A 19,918-nucleotide genomic window follows, 5' to 3' on the forward strand; every position below is an offset into this window, starting at 1 on the left:
GGCAGTGCTCTCTCAGCCCTTTAAAGGGGGAGAAGGATGTTAGTTCTATTCCTTAGGCAAGAGGGCCTCACCTGTGGCCAGTCAACCCCAGGTTCTGCAAGAGTGAGAAGCAAAAAGCCTACTTTGCGTTGCCTCTATCTGAGGAGAAGAAGCCAGGTGTGCTCTCAGATGGTCGGAGTAGTGCTTGGGAAGATGTCGGGAGGACCAGGTAGAAAGCTGAGAGTGAGCTTCTCTTTGCTCACTGGCTTCTCAGCTAAAAACCGCTGCAGAGGAAGAGGGACATTATGGGCCTACAGCAAACTCTCTCTCAACCTTCAGTTTCCCAGTGTATAAAATGAGTATGATGAAACTTGCCTCATAGATTCATTAAAGGGTTGTTTAAAAAACATTTACCAAAGTGCCCGCTGTATACCTCCATTTAATGCACACAAGTTCCTTTCTCTTCTTCCTTTTGGAATAACATAACCTGATTGTAAGAACATGTTTCCACAAGACAACATGATGAGAAATGTTTGGCAAGATCTAGAATTGCAGTATGGTAGCCACTGGCCACATGTGGCTATTAAGCACTCAAATGTGTCTATTGTAACTAGGAACTGAACTTTTAATTTTATTTCATCTTAATTCATTTAAACTTAAATTTAAAACCTGATGCTTGATTAGAGTATTGAAAAATGTTTAAACATATTTGGAACAATTTGGGTATGTGAATTTCCTTTTTCAACTATAAATCTTACAAAATCTAAACACAGATCGACTATTCTGAATAAAAATTTAACATTCAAATTAAAATGTGCTACATATAACAAATACATACAAGATTTCAAAAAAATACTATAAAAAAGAGAATGTAAATAAACTCATTGATAATTTTTATGTTAATAACTTTCACGTTGAAATATGTTGATATATTGGGTAAAGTAGAATACAATATAAAACTAATTTGTCCTGTTTCTTTTGACTTTTCTGATGTGATGATTAGAACATTTAAAGTTACATAAGTGGTTTGCATTATATTTCCAATGGACAGTGCTAAGCAGAGGATAGCAAATAATCATTTGGATTGAGTCTTCTCACTAGACTGGCTAGTGATTTTGGCCTTGCACAGACATTTCATTAATTAACTGAGCACCTATCCTGAGCAAGGGATAAAGTGGCAGTTGAATCAGAAATAAGCACACAAGCAAACATTGTAAATAAGACAATTTCAGATAATTATCGTAAGTAGAAGGAAGGAAATAAAGTAATAAAACAGAGAATAATTACCCAGAAATGGAGCTGGTTTCTTTACATGGGAGGGCAGGGAGAAAGGCCTCTCAGAGGAAGGACATTTGAGTTAAGATTTGAAGGGTAAAGATGAGCTAGAAGTGCAAAAGTTTAGATGAGGGGAACATTTTACAGAAATATTGAATGGTTATGCTCAAGGTCATGCTCAAGGTCATGGTTATGCTCAAGCTGCTAAGTCAGACTAGCATTATATACCCAGACTGATCTGTCCCTAAGTCTGTGATCATGTCCATTTGTGGGAGATGCTAATTTCCACTCTGACAAAATTGTTGACACTAATGAACTGCCCTCCCCCTTCCCCATTATGTAGAACACACTTCAGCAGGGTATTGGTGGGGCATTTCCCAGTTAGATTCCTAAGAGCAGAAATCCAAAACAACAGTTCTATACAGGTAGGCATATGTCATATCTTGGAGAAAAGCATCCTTTCTACTCTTTTCAGCCTCTTGACTTCCTATAACAAGAACCAATTACAAATATTGCAGAGCAAGAATCAATGAAATAAAGAAATAATGGGAATGATTTCTGAGGACAGGAATTAAATAAGTGCATCTTTCCAAAGTTATGACTTAATGGGGTCAGGAAAACAAGCTCCAGGAATAGAAATGACCTAATGGGAAAATAATGGCAATTCTGAAAGAGGAATAGTGGGGATTTGGGTGTAAGGGACTAACCATCATTATAGTCCCATGGGAAGTTATTAGATCTGGAAAGGTAGCCATCCCTTCATGCTTCTATAGACCAAAAAAAAAAAAAAAAATGGATGTAATCAGCCATATCAAGTTACAGAATTTCACAGGCAAACTGATGATGGAGCACCAATTTTTTCTGACTTAGAACCTCCAATATTTTTCTTTAAGTCTGGGGGCTGCTGTGAAGTTACAAATACACGGTATGGAGCCATTTAAGCTCCAGATCTTTTTTTTTTTTCTGATGCTGCCACTAAGAGTCCAGAAATCTGGTCAGCCTTTGCTTTACTTCATAAGAAGAGAAGAGGGCTGAAAAAAATATTCATAGACACCAAAGCAAAGATGGAGAAAGATGACACTGGTGTTACAGGAATAAACCTGGAGCTGAAGTGATTGGGAAGCCCAAAAGGACATCGAAAGTTACAGGATTTAAGACCACAGCCAAAGTAGCTGTGTCAAAAGAATAATTCAAGTTTTAAAAACTCATTTTTGTTTAATAAGAAAAATTATATGTCTACCTCAGAAGTCTTTCTTGGGCCCTAGGTTTGTAAATCCAATTTCCCACTTGACTTCCAACCCCAAATAGAAATTAGGATATTTCATGGTCACCCCAAATGGAACATGGCTAAAATAGAACTTTGGGGTTCTATGCCTAGCTTTTCCTATCTGAGGGAATTAACACTACTTAGTTGCTCAAGGCATACCATCCCACATCCATTTTATCACCAAGTCCCATTCATTCTGCCTCCAAAATATATTTAGAACCTTTGTCTTCACTTAACCTCCAGAAAAGAGGTTAGGGTTAGGGATTGGGTTTGGGTTAGGGTTAGGGTTCAAGTTGTCATCATCCCATGTGGCAGCAACAGTCTCTTAACTGGTGCCCTGGCTTCTCTCCTTGACCTCCAACCCCCAATCCATTATTCAGATGGCAGTCACAAGCCTACCCAGATCCAGGGGAGGAGATATAGACCCCCAAGCTCTCAGTGAAAGGAGTATCCGAGAATCTGTGGCCATTTTATTCTAAACTGCTGCATTCACTCTTACAGAAATCAGTCTCCATCCTACCCATTGGAGAGTACTTCTGGTACTCTCACTGCTTCTGTCACTGGCCTTGACCGATACAAAAAAAAAAAAAAAATCCACACCAACTTCATCCTTTACAAAGTCAACATTTGCATTCTGCCCACAGAAACAGGGCAGGTCTCTGTTGAAACCTTAAGGTCTTAACTCAGTCCAGTTCTATATGTCTTCATTATTAGCTCTAGTTGTGTTTCAACCATTTATTAGTCAGATGGCCTTTGGCTAATTATTTAGTCTCCCTGGGCCTCAGTTTTCTCATCTGAATTAAATGTCCTTGTATCTCATCATTTCTAAGTGCTTTGCAAGTCAGCCAGCTCTATGAGAGTTCAGCCATTGACTATGCTCACAGGCCATTGACACACAGTTAATAATAATTTTTTAGTTGCATTAGTTTTAAGAGGGCTTGCTTCTATTTCAACTTTTCACAGAACATGATGCAAACCTCCTGAGGATCTGAGCTGCCTTGCCCTCCCTCCTCCCAAGCATCTCTAAATTATTCTTACCAACTTTTGATGCTTTGATTGTTTCCATAGCCAATTTTCTAAAAGCTGCTTTCCTTTTTGACTCAGCCAATTTGTCCCTATGCCAGTTTTCCAAGCAAGCCCCTATCTGATTTGGCCTTCTAAAAAATTTCTGCAAGGTCTTCTTTTCTCTCTAACTGTTCCAATTTTGTTCTTGAGTCTTATTCAAAAGAGGCTTCTATACCTTTTATTAGCATAAATTTATAACAAAAAGCAATTTATCTTGTTTGAATTTTATTTTTCTCTATGTTAAATGGGCAATGCATGCTAAGGCAGATAACTAAATTCCCTTTACATATTGGAGATTCATTTAAGCTGGGATAGAAGACAAAGATAATAAATATTTTTCAAAACTATTAAAACCTTTAAAAATCAATCATGATTAAATTGCATACAGAGAGAAGGAATTTGTTTTGTTTATTTCGAAGCCTCTTTTTCTAAATTTTGGCTCTGAAATATATATGAGTATATCACACATATATGCAAATGAAAATAATAAAAGTAAGTTCTAATGAAAAGACATTTAGCACCTTTAATCAAACTAAACCACTTTGAGGCATCAACAATCCAGAGGAGTAAGGCATGTGTGTGTGTTTGTTTTAAAATTTTTATTGTAGTATAACATTGACATAGAAGAACACATAAGTAATAACTATGTGATCTGATGAATTTTCACAAACTTAAAACACTCATGTAACCAGCAAAAGTGTTATCTTATTTAAAAAGTCTCACTGATGGGCTCTTGAAAAACACCTGTATAGTTGTCCTACCTTGTTATTAACTTTATGTAAGCATAAGGCTTACATAAAGGCTCCAACTCAATGATATATTCTACATGGCTGGATAGTAGGACTGTAGTTTATACCACACATTTTTTCTAACATAGTGGTAGCTAAGTACCCTGAAATGAGGACACCCTGAGTAAATGAATATGAACTATATCAGACTCAGTTTATTAAACATTAATACACACAAATCTCTGCTCTACATGCTTTTGCTTCCTATTTTATCTTCTATATCACTGGCCTTTCCTTCTAAGTCTTTTTGCTGTCACCAACCTCATTGACAAATTATTTAATCAATTATTGACAAAATACTTAAGTTTCCTACAACTCAACTATTCTTCATCTAAACCTCTCTCTGGCCGAATTCAGTTGGTCCCATGGCTTTAAATAACACCTGTAAGCTAAAGACTCTAGAGTTATAACCTGTACTACAGCGAATTAATTGCATTTATGGCCCCAATTAATGGCCTCTCTATATCCCTCTCATATCTTGATGTGAGCTGTTGCAAAGTCACACTGCAACAACTCACATCAAGAGGTAGAATCTATTTCCCTACCCAGTGAATCTGAACTGGCTCTATAACTTTCTTTGGCCAATAGAAGGTTGGGGAATACCAATTGCATTACCAACTTTAAGGCTGTGCTTACTCTTGAAGCCCTCCCTCTACCATATGATCAAACCCAAGGCAGCCCACTAAAGAACGAAAAACCGCATGGAACATTACACTCATTGACAATCAACCAACCCCCAGAAGCAAAGCCATCTAACAGACTTGCAGCTGACTACTGATGCATGAGGTAACTCAAGCAAGACCAAATGAGTCCCCCCCAGCTTAACCCAGCTAAATAAACAAGCTGCAACATCATAGGGTAACAAAATAGTTATTGTTTTAAACTGCTGAGTTTTGGTGTGGTTTGTTACACAGCAATAGCTAACTGATATACCAGCTTAGACATATGTGTAGACATGTATTCAATACCAATCTACACCTCCATATAGATATCTCATAGCCATTAAAAGAACTATACCAAATTTGATGTTTACCCCATCTAAAAACCTCTTCAGTGTTTTCCTTTTGAAAAGTGGCCCCCTTATCTGTCCAGTTCTTCAAGCCAAAACTCTGGATGATACCATTTAATTCTTCCTTTCCTTCACCTTCCACATTCAATCCATCAGAAAGTCCTGCTGATTCTAATTTCTAAATTTTTCTTGAATCCATTTAGTTCTGTCCACTCCATTCACATCACTTCTGCCAGGCTAAGCTGCTCACGTCTTATGCCAACAGCACTACAGTAGCCTCCTGTCTGATCCCTTCTGAACCTCTCCAAACCTTTTTTACACAAAAGCTAGTTTTGGTTTAAAAATCCTAGAAGATCATGTCAGTTCCCTGCTTAAACCATTCAGAAACTTTTCATCATGCTTAGAATCAAATCCAAATTGGGTATCATGGCCCATGAGACCCTCCATGACCTATTTCCTTTCCTTCTCCCCAGTCTTTCTTCCCGCCACTCTCACTCTTTGACTCACTACATTCCAGCCACATTTGCCTTCTTTATATATATATATAAATATATATATAAAAAATATATAAATATATATAAATATATATATTTATATATATAAATATATATATATATATTTTTTTTTTTTTGAGAGAGAGTCTCACCTTGTCACCCAGGCTGGAGTGCTGTAGTGCAATCTTGGCTCACTACAACCTCCACCTCACGGGTTCAAGTGATTCTTCTGCCTCAGCCTCCCTCCTGAGTAGCTGGGACACCAGGAGCACACCTCCAGGCCCAGTTAATTTTTGTAATTTTGTGTAGAGAGGGGGTTTCACCATTTTGACCAGGCTGGTCTCGAACTCCTGACCTCAGGTGATCCACCTGTCTCAGCCTCCTAAAAAGCTAAAGTTTCAGGTGTGAGCCACCATGCCCAGCCCATGTTTGCCCTCTTGCTTCTCCTGAAATAGCCAAGCTCTTCCTCATCTGAAGGGTTCTGCTCTTGCTCTTTAATCTGCTACAAAAGTCTCTTTCCTTTCTTCTTGCTCTTTGCCGGGTGTCTTCCTTTACCTCTTTCTTATCCCAGATTGTCTCGCCACCTTTTGAAGGTCTTTTCTGGCCACCCTGTCTAAAGTGGTCTTCTTGCCCCACCATTTTTCTCCATTGTCCCATCCTATTCAGTTCATTGAAAATATTACGATTGCTGATTCTTGGTGTATTTACTTAACAATATGTGTTTTCTTGCCTGTCTTTTCCACTAGATTTGAAATCTCATGGGGGCAGGATACCATGTCTACTTTGTTCACTTAGCATCATAAGTGCTTTCCACAAATTTTGGCCCATGGTAGGCACTCAGTAAACATTAGTTTAATAAACTAATCTAAGTCTTCCAATAACACTATCAAGTAGATTTTTATCATCCTAGTTTTACAAATAAGAAATTTGAGGGCAGGCATTATTTGTATTACTTATACTCAGAGTAGAGAGACAGTATGGTAACCAGGCCAATTTGTCAGAGAAGTGGAGTGGGGACATGAACCCTATAGTTCCTATATAGAGCCCAATCTTTAATCGCTCAATTCCCATGACTTGAAAAACAAGCAATTGTGCTCTTGAGGGAGGGAGTGTTGCAAAGGGATGTGAAGAACAGAATGCTCCCACCCAGACAGGTTTCCCCCTCCTTGAACTGCTGCTGCCACTCCAAGAGTCATATCCTCACCCAATTAAATCCAGATGCAGGAAGGAAGGGATAGACAATAATGGCTCTTCCTCGTACTTTCCACTCAGAAAAGAGAAAAATAGTTTCCTGAAGCCTTCAGTGGATATCTAGTTACATTTCATTGGCCAGAATTTGGTTCCACTCCCACTACTATCATTTGCAAGGGAGACCAAGATTGCCACTCCTGATTTACGTTCATCACCATTCATCATCACCTGGGCTAGGCTGGTTCCACCCGAATGTATCAAGATTCTGATATCTATGATGGAAGGGAAGAATGGCTATTGATCATACCGGCAACAGCATCTGCCATAGCAATTGAATTACTCTAGGTTCTTTTGTCCCTCTTTATTCTAGAAAATATGGATGTTATGGATTAAGTCCATGGACTAAGAAACTTAGAGCTCAATCTGATGACACTGAGTCTTGAAAAAGTTAGTCTACTCTTCTCAGTAATTGATGAACCCATATGTTGTATCCAAATAGTTTCAACCTCCCAGCAATGGATAAATTTATATACCTGGCATACAATAACAAAACCACACCATGTAACAAGGCATTGTCCTAATGATAAATCTAAAATTGTCCTGATAGATAAATCCAGCCATGTTTTAAATTCAGCACTTTATAAGCAACCTAAATGTGCTAATATCAAAATAAATCACTTTTGGTAAACCTCAGTGTTACCTTGTTCTCTTCCCCATAAAGACAACTTTTATTTTCCACAAAATTCAATCTACATATTTCTGTTTTACCAGCAGTCATACAAGAGTTGTTGAAAATTATTTATAGATGAATAGAGGCAAGTTTGGCCTTGTAGAGCTGAGCTTTGGCTGCGAACTGGGAGACTGGGTTCTGGTCCTAGAACTTCCAAAAACTAGCTGTATGAATTTAGGCAAGTTACTTCATTGCTTCTTTGGTAAAATATGGAGATTAAAAAGATTATATCTGATAACCCAATTGAAACCATTTGAACAATATATTAGTAAGGGTAATTGATTCTAGCCGTTACAACAAACGGCCCCCAGATTCCAGTAGTTTAACACAATGAAAGTTTATTTCTCACATAACAGTCCAGTTGGATTCATGAGGCATTTTTGCTGTCTTTCCTCCAAGCAGTGTTTCAAGAACCCAGCTCCATTCACCCTATGATGCCACCATCCTCAGCATTTGGCTTCCATGGCTCCTGTAAGAGAAGAGAACATGAAGAACAAAACAGGAGGTTTTTATGGGAGGCATGTCAATTTAACCAGATACTTTGCCCAGAACCTTGTCACATGGCCTCTGCCTAAATGAAAATGAGGCTAGTGGCTGGGTGTGTTGGCTCATGCTTGTAATCTCAGCACTTTGGGAGGCTGAGCCAGGAGGGTCTCTTGAGCCTAGGAATTCAAGATCAGCCTGGGCAACATAGGGAGACCTCGTCGCTACAAAAAACAATAAATTAAAAATTATCTGGGCATAGTGGCACATGCCTGTAGTCTCAGCTACTTGGGAGGCTGAAGTGGGAAGATCGCTTGAGCTGGGAGGTTGAGGCTGCAGTGAGCCGAGATCATGCCACTGCACTCTAGCCTGAGTGACAAAGTGAGACCCTATCTCAAAGAAAAAACAAAAAATGAGGCTGGGTAACATAGCCTGTGAGACCTGAAAGAAGCATCAGGATTGGTGAGTATTAATACCATCTCTACCATAAACATTTTTGGAAATATTTCTTTTTTTCTGAGAAAGGGTCTTGCTATGTTGCCCAGGCTGGTCTCAAACTCCTAGCTTCAAGCAATCTTCCCACCATGGCCTCCGAAAGTGCTGGGATTATAGGCATGAGCCAACAAGCCTGGCCCCAGAAATATTTCTTTCTCTAAATTCAAAGTAACTAGGGGGAATATTAATCTCATTCTAAATATTTTATTTTGTTACTCCCTATCCTTTGTTTTCAAGCACCTCACACTACTATTATGTGTTATCACGAGTCAACTGTTTATATGTCTAACTCCAGCTGTTGGTTGGGAGCTCACTGAAAGAGGAAACCTTTGTAATTCATTTTTGTACCCTGAGGGCTTAGCACAGAGGCTGGCACCTATTAGACCTAAGAAGGATTGGCAACTCTGGACAAATCAGAGAGGAAGCGTTGTCGACTCTTTCTCCTGGTGATGATGATGGTGATGGTCAATGTCCACTCCCAAATATCTATATTGGGAAGAGCTGGTTTGTAGGGTGAACATTTGTCTTTTGAGTGTATACTTGAGGGACGGATGACATTATGTTTGTTTTATACTCTAGAAAAATTGGATAAAATAGCAAATGTAATTTTAAAGAATGATGGAGAGGGCATACTGAGGTGGGAGGCAAATAATAGAAGGAGATGTAAAACTGTCAACCTTGATCCCCACAGTGATGGGGGATGATGATAGCAGGAGTTAAGTTATGGGATGATTGTATGTGAACCTCAGTTCTTCTGCAGCATAAGCTGGCAGGATCCTCTCCTTGACCACCTCAGGTGACCTGCTGGAGCCCATAGGTCTCACCAGGAGAGGGTATCAGGCCACCAAACAACTGATGTAATAGTTCTTCTTGAGGACAGTCTCTAGCTTGCCCTCTATCCCATCCCACAGTCTAAAAATGCTACCCAACATGGTCTAACCCAGAGACTCCCAAATAAGTGATTCTGCAGGTTGCTAGAATTCAAAGATGCTCACACCCCAGAATTAGAAAACATCACTGTGGCAGTTTCAGGTTCTCAGCAAGCAGACCAGGAATGCACATGTGAGCTTCCTTTATTTCAAGTTAAGGATGCATTTTCGGTTTTTAAAGTTCAACAATAATAAACATCAGTTGAAAGCCCAACTTCTAGAGCAGTGCTATTCAATATACTAGCACTGGCCTGTGTGACTATACAAATTTAAACTAATCAAAATTCAACAAAATTTAAAATGCAGTTCCTCAGTGGCAGTAGCCACATGTTAAGCACTAAATGGCCACATGTGGCTAGTAATCACCTTATTGGACAAGGCAGCTGTAGTACATTTCTGTCATCACAGAAAGTTATGTTGGATAGCATTCCTCTAGAAGCTGCTTCCATGAAGCTGTGTGCCAGCTTTCTAAGTCAAGTTCTGTCGATCCTATTTGGTAGAAAATACGATAAATGTTTTAGAAAAGCATAAGAGGACCTTTATTTGGCTGAAATTTAAACATATGCATGCAATTTCTTAAAATATATTTTATAAATTTGAAGGTTCAGTTCACCTTGGAAAGCCAAATTTCACATCTACAATATGAACAAAATTTTAGCTTCCTGGAGCTCAGTGATAATTATGGATTATAGGTTAAAAATAAAGTTAATAACTCCTAACAAGAGCATGAGCAATGTTAAGACTTTTTCCAGGTAACATTAGAAGCAAGAAATAACTAAAAAAGGACACTGCTTATTTTTAAGGGTATTATCTCCACGTACATATCATTTTAAAGAATAAAATTTTGTGTAATATTTTTCAAAGCACAGATATTTCTTGTACATGTTAACCTTCTAAGCTGTATAATAAGATATGGCATCGTTTCTTTCCAAGAAAAGAAGTTAGTTCACCTAAGAGAAAAGTGAATCAGCCTGGATCCTATTTTATTATTGGTCCAGGAGAAGCAAGGACCCTACCTGACTTCAGGGAGACCATCTGGGCTAGTTATTAGAGCTGTTTATAAAACCCTGGCTCTCCTTCTCTAGGGGTGTGGGAGGACTCACTTCCCCACTCCCTAAAGTAAAAAAAAGGCCACATGACTTGGCTTAAACATGAGTAAGAGTAATGAATGTCTCTTCCAGAAGAAGCATTTAAGTAACTGTGCTTGACTCATTCCCCCTTTCTCTCTACATTGACAATCATGGAATCCCAAGTTGGAAACTCCATCAGCAGATATCCACTAGTGAGTATGATGAAGAAAGGCTCTGTTGATCTACACTGGGCACATAGCAAGAGGAAAAATAAACTTTTCTTATATTAAGCCATTATGAGCATGAGGATGTTTGTTACTGCAGTATAACATGGCATTTGCTGACCAATACCTCATCCAAATCTAGGTCATATGGCACCAAATGGCAACATGGTTCTGAGTCTTTTGTTTCTATGAATACAAAGTGAAAAAGCTGTATGTGTACAAATCAAGAATCACGTAAAGGTGAAGAATCAAACTTGACGAAAGCAATCCTAGGGGCTGGGCGTGGTGGCTCATGCCTGTAATCCCAGCACTTTGGGAGGCCAAGGTGGGTGGATCACATGAGGTCAGGAGTTCAACACCAGCCTGGCCAACATGGTGAAACCCAATCTCTACTAAAAATACAAAAATTAGCCAGCCATGGTGGTGGATGCCTGTAATCCCAGCTACTTGGGAGGCTGAGGCAGGAGAATCGCTTGAACCTGGGAAGTGGAGGTTGCAGTGAGCCAAGATCGCACCACTGCACTCCAACCTGGGTGATAGAGCAAGACTCCCTCTCAAAGAAAAAAAAAAAAAAAAAAAGCAATCCTAGGTCTGATTTCCTACAGACACTAAACATAGAAAGAAGAAATGGCTCATTCATGTGAGCACAAACGGTAAAGAGGTTTATTTAAACTCTGCTGTGAGCTTGGGCCTCCTTTCCTGCCTGGTTGAATTTAAAAATACCATATAGACTGTGTATACCTAAGATGCTTTTCCTACAAGAGCCTTAAAATTTTCATTTCTCTCTTTCTACATATGCTGCCAAGAGAATTTTTTTCTTTAAGAACAAATAAACTAAAGAAATTAACATCCAGCTTGCTGAGTCACTTGTTTTCCACTTGAATTTTAACTACAAGGATCTGAAGACAGCCTGTGTTAGGCAGAGAAAGAAAGAGACAGAGAAAAAGTCAGGGAGAAGAGAGGAAGAGAGACACAGCTGGAGAGTCAGGGAGAAATTCAAAGAGATGGGGAGAGAGACTGGTTCTGGAAAGAAAAGATAAATTAAGTTAAACAGAAAAAGCAAAAGTAATCTTTGAAAGGTTTATTTGAGACATATATTTTCTTACTCTGTAGTGGGAGCTCTGAATAAAAATATTTAAATAAAAGCTGTCATGTGATTAAGGTTTGAGTTGGGGTTTAATGATGGAAAGAGCAAGGTATTTAGAGCGAAAGATCTAACTTTTGTATTTATTTTTCATTTTTTAGTGTTTTTGATTTTTTAATCCCAGGTCCTCTACCATTGACTATCTGACTTTAACAAAATCAGTTCACTTTTGTGTCTTGGTTTCCTCATCTATGAAAAGGGAATAGAAAAACTTACCATATAAGTTGGTAGGGAAGATACAATTCTATCAAATATATTGGATGATCTGTGAAACCACCTGACACCAAAAGGGAATAACAAATTCCACTTCTCTCTTCTTTTTTTACACCATCTCTTTTTAATTCTACCAGAAAGTTTCTTTCTCTATGAGGCTTCTTGAAGACTAGCTGTATACAGGAAAACTGTAGTTCTAATTCTGCTATTTATTGGAATACTACGTCAAGTTTTTCCTCTTTCTTATTCTATTTAATCTTCACAATAACCCTACATGAGTTTATCTTCATTTTACAGAGAAAACAAAGGCTTACAGAGGTTAAAAAAATTCCCAAATCCACACAGATAGTCTTTTAGTAATCTATTGCCATAATAATACAGTATTGAAATTTCCCCCAAATTCAGCAGCTCACAACAACCATTCTGTGTGACTTATCAACCTGTGGGTCAACTTGGCCATTCTGCTGGTTGAAGCTGGCCTCAGCAGGACCCACTCCTGCAACTGTAGTCATCTGGGCTTTGGCAAATCTCTTTAGTCTATAGCCAAAGAGCAATAAGTGAGCAGCAAGAAACTGAATAATCTCTGACTCTTTTATTAAATAAAATGCTGATCTTGGGCCAGCTAACTAACCTTCCAGAACCCCATGCCAAGGCTTTCCTTTGGTCCAGTGCCTTAAACCCATGCAGTCCTGGGGTAGAGAAATGAGGAAGCCCATAATTCTGGCAGAAAGGCTGCCTCTATTCCCAAATCCCCCTGAGACAGATGAATGATAGCAGGATGGAGCCTGCCAAGGACACACAGACAGGGCATACAGAATCGTCCAACCTCTCACCAATTCAAGGGCAGGGCAATTAAGATGCCAGAACTCACCACAGCTAGAGATTATTCATGTTAATGCTTTAGCACAATGCGGTCCACTAACCAGCAACATCAGCATCACGTGGGAGTCTGTTAGCAATGTTGACTTTTGAACTTCATTCCAGACCCACTAAATCAGAATCTGAGAAGCACAGGTTCAGCAAGAATCGCACCAGGATTATACTACTGGAAAAGCATGTGTAGCCAGATTTACTGTATTAGACGAATTAACCCTTCAAGGCCCAGCACCTTACGGAGTTTCTGACCTCCCACCCAAGCACTCAATACTTTCCACTGTCAATTGGCCCTGCTCTCTGGGATGATTGCCTGGTATTTTTGCTTGCTCCATATGCATTTCCTTCTTGTTTGCCTCATTCTGATTTTTCCTTGAAAGGAGTTTCCTTCCCCACTCCTAGGCGATGTGTGTCAGGTTGGACTTATCATGGCTTCCGGGAATGAATATATGACCCAGGTCTGACCAATAAAAAAAAGTAGGGATTTTGCTGGAACGATTGGAAAAGTGGCATGTTCTTTTCTGCTGTTGATGATAATTGGCTGAGTCTATCTGAGAATGAAATCAACACAGAGATGATGAGAGATAAGTTCCTGATGACATTGTTTGAGGACCTAAATCAAGCCTTGCTTGAAACTATAGATCTGATTCCAGATTTTTTAACTGCATACGCCAATACATTTCCTTTTATGCCTGTTATTGTGGTCTGGTTTCTATAATTTGCAAGCAAAATGGTCCTGGTCTGCAAAGCCACCCTATGTTGTAAGCTTGATGCCCCCCCTTACAAGTTTTTGCCTCAACTTCCTGTCTCTCTTCTGTTTCCAATCACCTGTGACAGTCATTTTCCAATTTCCAAATTACAAAATTTTTACATATTATATTTGCTGTCGTAATCACAAGTGGGAATTGACCCCAGAGACTTGGGATAGACACAATTCTTCAATAGCATAGAATAGGCCTGAAGTGCTGGGTTCTGTATAGAAGCTCACTACTCAAACATATACTATGGGGGAAAGTAACCGCCTGATGGTTAGAAGGCTGGCCCTGTACTTCCTCCTCTTCCTCAGTTTCCTCATCATGAAATCAGCAGACATTTTGGAGATTTACTTCAGCCCAGACTTTCTAAGACACTCATAGTTAGGGGTTCCTGGTTTACATAGATTGTGACAACTTAACATGCAGCTTAACAGGAAACACAGATGGTAGAAAAATAAAAAGGTGCCTCTATCAGTTAGAAAGAGATTGGTTGGGCGTAGTGGCTCATGCCTGTAATCCCAGCACTTTGGGAGGCCAAGGTGGGTGGATCACCTGAGGTCAGGAGTTCGAGACCACCCTGGCCAACATGGCGAAACCCCATCTCTATTAAAAGTACAAAAATTTGCTGACTGTGGTGGTGGGCGCCTGTAATTCCAGCTACTCAGGAGGCTGAGGCAGGAGAATCGCTTGAACCCAGGAAGTGGAGGTTGCAGTGAGCCGAGATCATAGCACTGCACCCTAGCCTGGGCAACAAGAGGGAGACTCCATCTCAAAAAAAGAAAGAAAGAAAAAGATTGACTAGACCCTGTGTGTGGCATGACATCCTATTCCAACTAAACACAATGTTCTATTTTACAAATGAGAAAATAAGCTCAGAGAAGTTAATTGGTTTTCAAAAAGTCACACAGTACGGACATAGCAGAGGAAGAATGAGAACCTACAGGAGAGTTGAGAAGGTTCAAGAGAATAACGGGTCATGTTTGGGCACTTGTATTCTGGAGCTGGCACCTGGGTCCTGGCACTTATTAGCTGAATGTCCTTGGGTAAGATATTTAAGTGCTCTGTGCCTTAGTTTACTCATTTGTTCAATGGGCATTATAATAGTATAAACATCAGAAAGTTGTAGGGGGTTAAATCTCTAAAGTGTTCAGAATGCTAGCAACTTACAACATTTTATATGTGTGTTTATTAAATAAATATAAATAAATCTGACTTCACGTCCAAAGCATATTTTTCATACCCTGCCGCAGTCCTGTACCAGAAATATCTCTTCCCACAAGATCTCTTTAACGACCTGGCAATGTGTGTAAAACCTCACCTTACTCAATTCTTAAAATTACTCTGATTTTCTAGCATGGTGAGAAGTCTCTAAATGCTTACTATGAATTAGTCACCTGATAATCTATACTTAGTAGAAGCTATCTGCAGCAGCAGATTAGGTCACTAGGGCTTCTTGAAGGGAGAAAGGAATTAGAAAAAAAGCATTGAGTGGATGGAAAGAACCAGAAAGAAACAAACAAGGCAACACCTATTAGTTTATTCATGGTTGACCCAAGGAGTAGACTGAAATACCAGATGCACCAGAAAAATAATTTTTTTCTCACTCTGGCACCCAAGCTGGAGTGCAGTGGGCTGGGTGGGGGGGGTCATGGTTCACTGCAGCGTCAACCTCCCAGGCTCAAGTGGTCCTCCCAGTCAGCCTCCCAGGTAGCTGGGACCACAGGCATGTGCCACCACACTTGGCTACTTTTTTAAGAAAATTTTTTATAGAGACAGGATCTGACTATGTTCCTAGGCTGGTTTCAAACTCCTAGACTTAAGCAATCCTCCCGTTCGGCTTTCCAAATTGTTGGAACTACAGGTGTTAGCCACTACACCTGGCCTGATTTTTTAATTATCAAATTATGTTCAGAACTCACTTCAACTCAATTAACTGAGGATTTCTGGAAAGGTTACCCAGGCATCAGTATTTTTTCACTGTGATAAAATACATATAAAATTTACTATAATAATTTACTTTAATAATTGTCTTGACAATTTTTAAGTGTAGAGTTCTATGGGATTGAGTACATTCACATGGCTGTGCAACCATCACCACCATCCATCACTAGAACTCTTTTCATCTTGCAAAACTGAAATGCTGTGCCCATTGAACAATAACTTTCTCTTTTCTCCATCTTCACCCTGACAACCACCATTTTACTTTCTGTCCCTATGAATTTCACTACTCTAGGTACTTCACACAAGTGAAATCAAACAATATTTGTGCTTATGTGACTGGCTTATTTCACTTAGCATAGTATCCTCAAAGTTCATCCATGTTGTGATATGTGTCCAAGTTTTCTTCCTTTTTAAGGCGGAAAATATTGCATTGTATGTACATGAATTTTGCATATCCATGCCTCCATTGATGGACACTTGGGTTGTTTCCCCCTTTGGCTATTGTGAATAATACTTCTATGAACACGGTTGGCAACTGCCTCTTCTAGACCTTGCTTTCAATTCTTTTGGATATATACCCAGAAGTGGAATTGCTGGATTATATGGCAATTCTATTTTTAATTTTTCAAGGATACATTTTACTGTTTTCCATAGTAACTACCATTTTACACTGCCACCAGCAATGCACAGGAGTTCCAATATCTCCACATTCTTTCAATACTTGTTATTTTCAGGTTTTTTTCTTAGTATCTATCCTAAGGGGTGTGAGGTGGCTTCTCATTGTGGTTTTGATTTGCATTTCTCCAGTGATTAGTGATATTGGACATCTTTTCATGTGCATATTGGCCATTTGTATATCTTTCAGGAAAAATATCAGTTCCAATATTTTGCCCATTTTTGAGATGGGTTGTGTGGTTGTTGAATTATAGCTTCTTATGAATTCTGTATATGAATTCTTTATCAGATATGCTATTTGCAAATATTTTCTTCCATTTTGTGGGTTGTCTTTTCACTCTATTAATTATTTCCTTTGATGCCTAGAGATTTTTATTTTTGATGTAGTCCAATTTACTTTTTTTCTTTTGTTGCCTGTGCCTTTGGTATTTCCACTTTTTTGGCTATTGGACATAATGCTATGAACATTTATTTATGTACAGGATTTTTTTGATGGATATGTGTTTTCAGTTTTCTTGGGTTTATGCCTAGAAGTAGAACTGCTGCATCATATGGTAGCTCTGTGTTTAAGTTTTTGAGGAACTGCAAAAATGTTTCCAAAGTGGCTACACCATCTTATACCTTACCAACAATAGATAAGTGTTATATATTCTCCACATCTTTACCAACACTTGCTATTTTTCATCTTTAGATTAGAGATATCTTGGGGATGTGAAGCAGTATCTCATCGTGGTTTTGATTTGCATTTCCCTAATGACTGATCATGTCAAGCATTTTTTCATGTGTTTATTAGCCATTTGTATATCTGCTTTAGAAAAATAATTCTTAAATTTTTTTCTCATTTTTAAGTTGTGTTGTCTTTTTATTATTGAGTTGTAAATGTCCTTTAAATATTCTGCATGGAAGTCCTTTATCAGATATATGATCTGCAAATATTAGTTTCCTTTTTGCTTTTTGTCTTTTCATTTGTAAAATTGTATTTTTAGAAACACATTTAAGTTTTTTTATTTTGAGAAAGTCAAATTTATCATTTGTTGTCATTTGTATTTTGGTGTTCAATGCCTGATCCAGGGTCATAAAAATTTGCACATATGTTTTATGCTAAGATTTTTATAGTTTTAGCTCTTATATTTAAGTTTTGATCAATTTTGAGTTAATTTTTGTCTATGATATAAGGAAATGGGCCAACCTCATTCTTTTGCAAATGAACCTCATTCTTTTGCATATTTTGCAGTTTTCTGAGCATCATTTGTTGAAAATACTGCCCCTTCCCCTATTGAAAGGTCTTGGAGCCTTTGTCAAAAATGATTTGATCATACTGTATGGAAGCATTTATTTCTGGACCCTCTATTCTATTCCATTGGTCTGACTTTATGCCAATACTACACTGCCTTGATTATGGAGCTTCGTTGTAAGTTTTGAAATCAGGAAATCTGAAACTCTAACTTTATTCTTCTTTTTCAATATCATTTTGGTTATTTAGAATCCCTTGAGATTCTGTATGAATTTTAGAGGGATTTTTCTATTTCTGAAAAAAAGAAGTCAATGAGATTTTGATAGGAATTGCATTGAACCTATAGATCACTTCAGGTAAGTTAGTTTTTCTATATGGCGTGAGAAACAGATACACCATTTTTTTGCATGTGGATATCCAATTCTTCCAGCACCATTTGTTAAAAATACTATTTTTTTCCACATTGAATTCTGTTGTCACCCTTGTCAAAAATAAATTAATCACAAATGAAAGGGTTACTTCTGGACATTTAATCTGATTCCATTTATTTGTTTTTATGTTGGTGTCATAAAGTCTTTATTACTATATCTTTGTATTAAGTATGGAAATGCAGAAGAGTGACTCTTCCAACTTTGTTCTTCTTTTTCAAGATTTTTTGGCTATTCTGGGTTACTTGCATTTCTATATAAATTTTAGAACCATACTGTTTATTTTCCCAAAAACATTTCTGGGTTTTTCAGTAAAGTTTTTGTTTTGGTTTGTTTGTTTGTTTGTTTGTTTGTTTGGAGATGATGTCTCACTATGTTGCCCAGGCTGGACTTGAACTCCAGGACTCAAGGGATCCTCCCACCTCAGCCTCTTGAGTAGCTGAGATTACAAAGGTGAGCCACTGCATAGCTGGGAAGTACAATTAATGTGATAAGTTTTAAAAATCTAGTTCAAATTAATAGAAACTTGATTTTGATAATACACCAAAACTTTGCTCTGACATAGCTCTATTCCCTCCTACCTCCTTGGTGCTTTTATTTTCATACAAATTACATCTGTATACATTATAAACTCATCAACATAGTTTTACAATTATTGCTTTATGTAATTTCAATCAGATAGGAGAAGAAAAAAATACAAACCAAAATAACACAATAAAGCTGGCTTTTATATTTCTCTTTGTACCTACCTTTACCAGTACTCTTTATTGTTTTATGTGGATTTGAGTCGCTGTCCAGTCCCTCCATTTCAGCTGAGGCACTTCCTTTAGTACTTACAGGGAAGGTCTGCTAGCAACAAATTATTTTAGTTATTGTTGCTGTTTTCCTTCCTTTTGAAGGATAATTTTGTTGAATGTAGACTTCTTGGTTGAATGTCTTTTTCTTTCAGTACTTTAAATATGAGCATGTCATCCCACTGTCTCCGTGGTTTCTAATGAGAATCTTAATCTTATTAAGGATCCCTTGTACATAATGAGCCATTTTTCTCTTTCTGCCTTCAGTATTCTCCCTCCATGACTTTTAGTCTTGATTGTAATGCATGCAGATGTTGATCTCCTTAAGCTTATCCTACTGGAGTTTGTTGAGCTTCTTGGGTGTTTAGATTAATGTTATTCCTCAAAATTTTGTTAGTTTTGGCCATTACATCTTCACATGTTCTATTTACCCATTTCTCTCATCTCCTTTTGTTTTCCTTTATGCTGACTTGGTATGCTTGATGATGTCTCACTGGTCTCTGAGGCTTCATTAGTTTTTGTTCATTCTTTTTCCATGTTCCTCAGACTGAATCATCTCAATTGATTTATCTTTGAAATTGCTTGTTCTTTATTCTGCCACCTCCAATATGTTACGGTGCTTCTCCAATGAATTTTTTTATTTCAGTTATGAGATTTTTCAACTTCAAAATTTTTATTTGATTATTTACAATACCTATTTATTGATTGATATGCTCTATTTTGTGAGACATCTTTCCCATATTTCCCTTTAGTTCATTGGACATCGGCTAGTTCATTAGCTCTTTAACACATTTATAAGAGCTGATTTTAAGTCCTTGTCCAGAAATTCTAATGCCTAGGTATCCTCAGGAACAGGTTCTCT

At 38.1% G+C, this 19,918-nt stretch overlaps 1 long non-coding RNA gene across 1 annotated transcript in view; it reads right to left on the reverse strand.

The window, feature by feature from the left end:
- The window catches only part of LOC103888743 (uncharacterized), a 208,990-nt gene that overhangs the window by 178,217 nt on the left and 10,855 nt on the right, over window positions 1-19,918 (reverse strand). The window contains exon 2 of the long non-coding RNA XR_002912579.3: window positions 8,148-8,267. This is a non-coding gene — a long non-coding RNA (uncharacterized LOC103888743). The remainder of the gene's footprint in view (window positions 1-8,147; window positions 8,268-19,918) is intronic.

This window comes from Pongo abelii, chromosome 21 (assembly GCF_028885655.2).
Source record: "Pongo abelii isolate AG06213 chromosome 21, NHGRI_mPonAbe1-v2.0_pri, whole genome shotgun sequence".
Taxonomy (NCBI): domain Eukaryota; kingdom Metazoa; phylum Chordata; class Mammalia; order Primates; family Hominidae; genus Pongo; species Pongo abelii.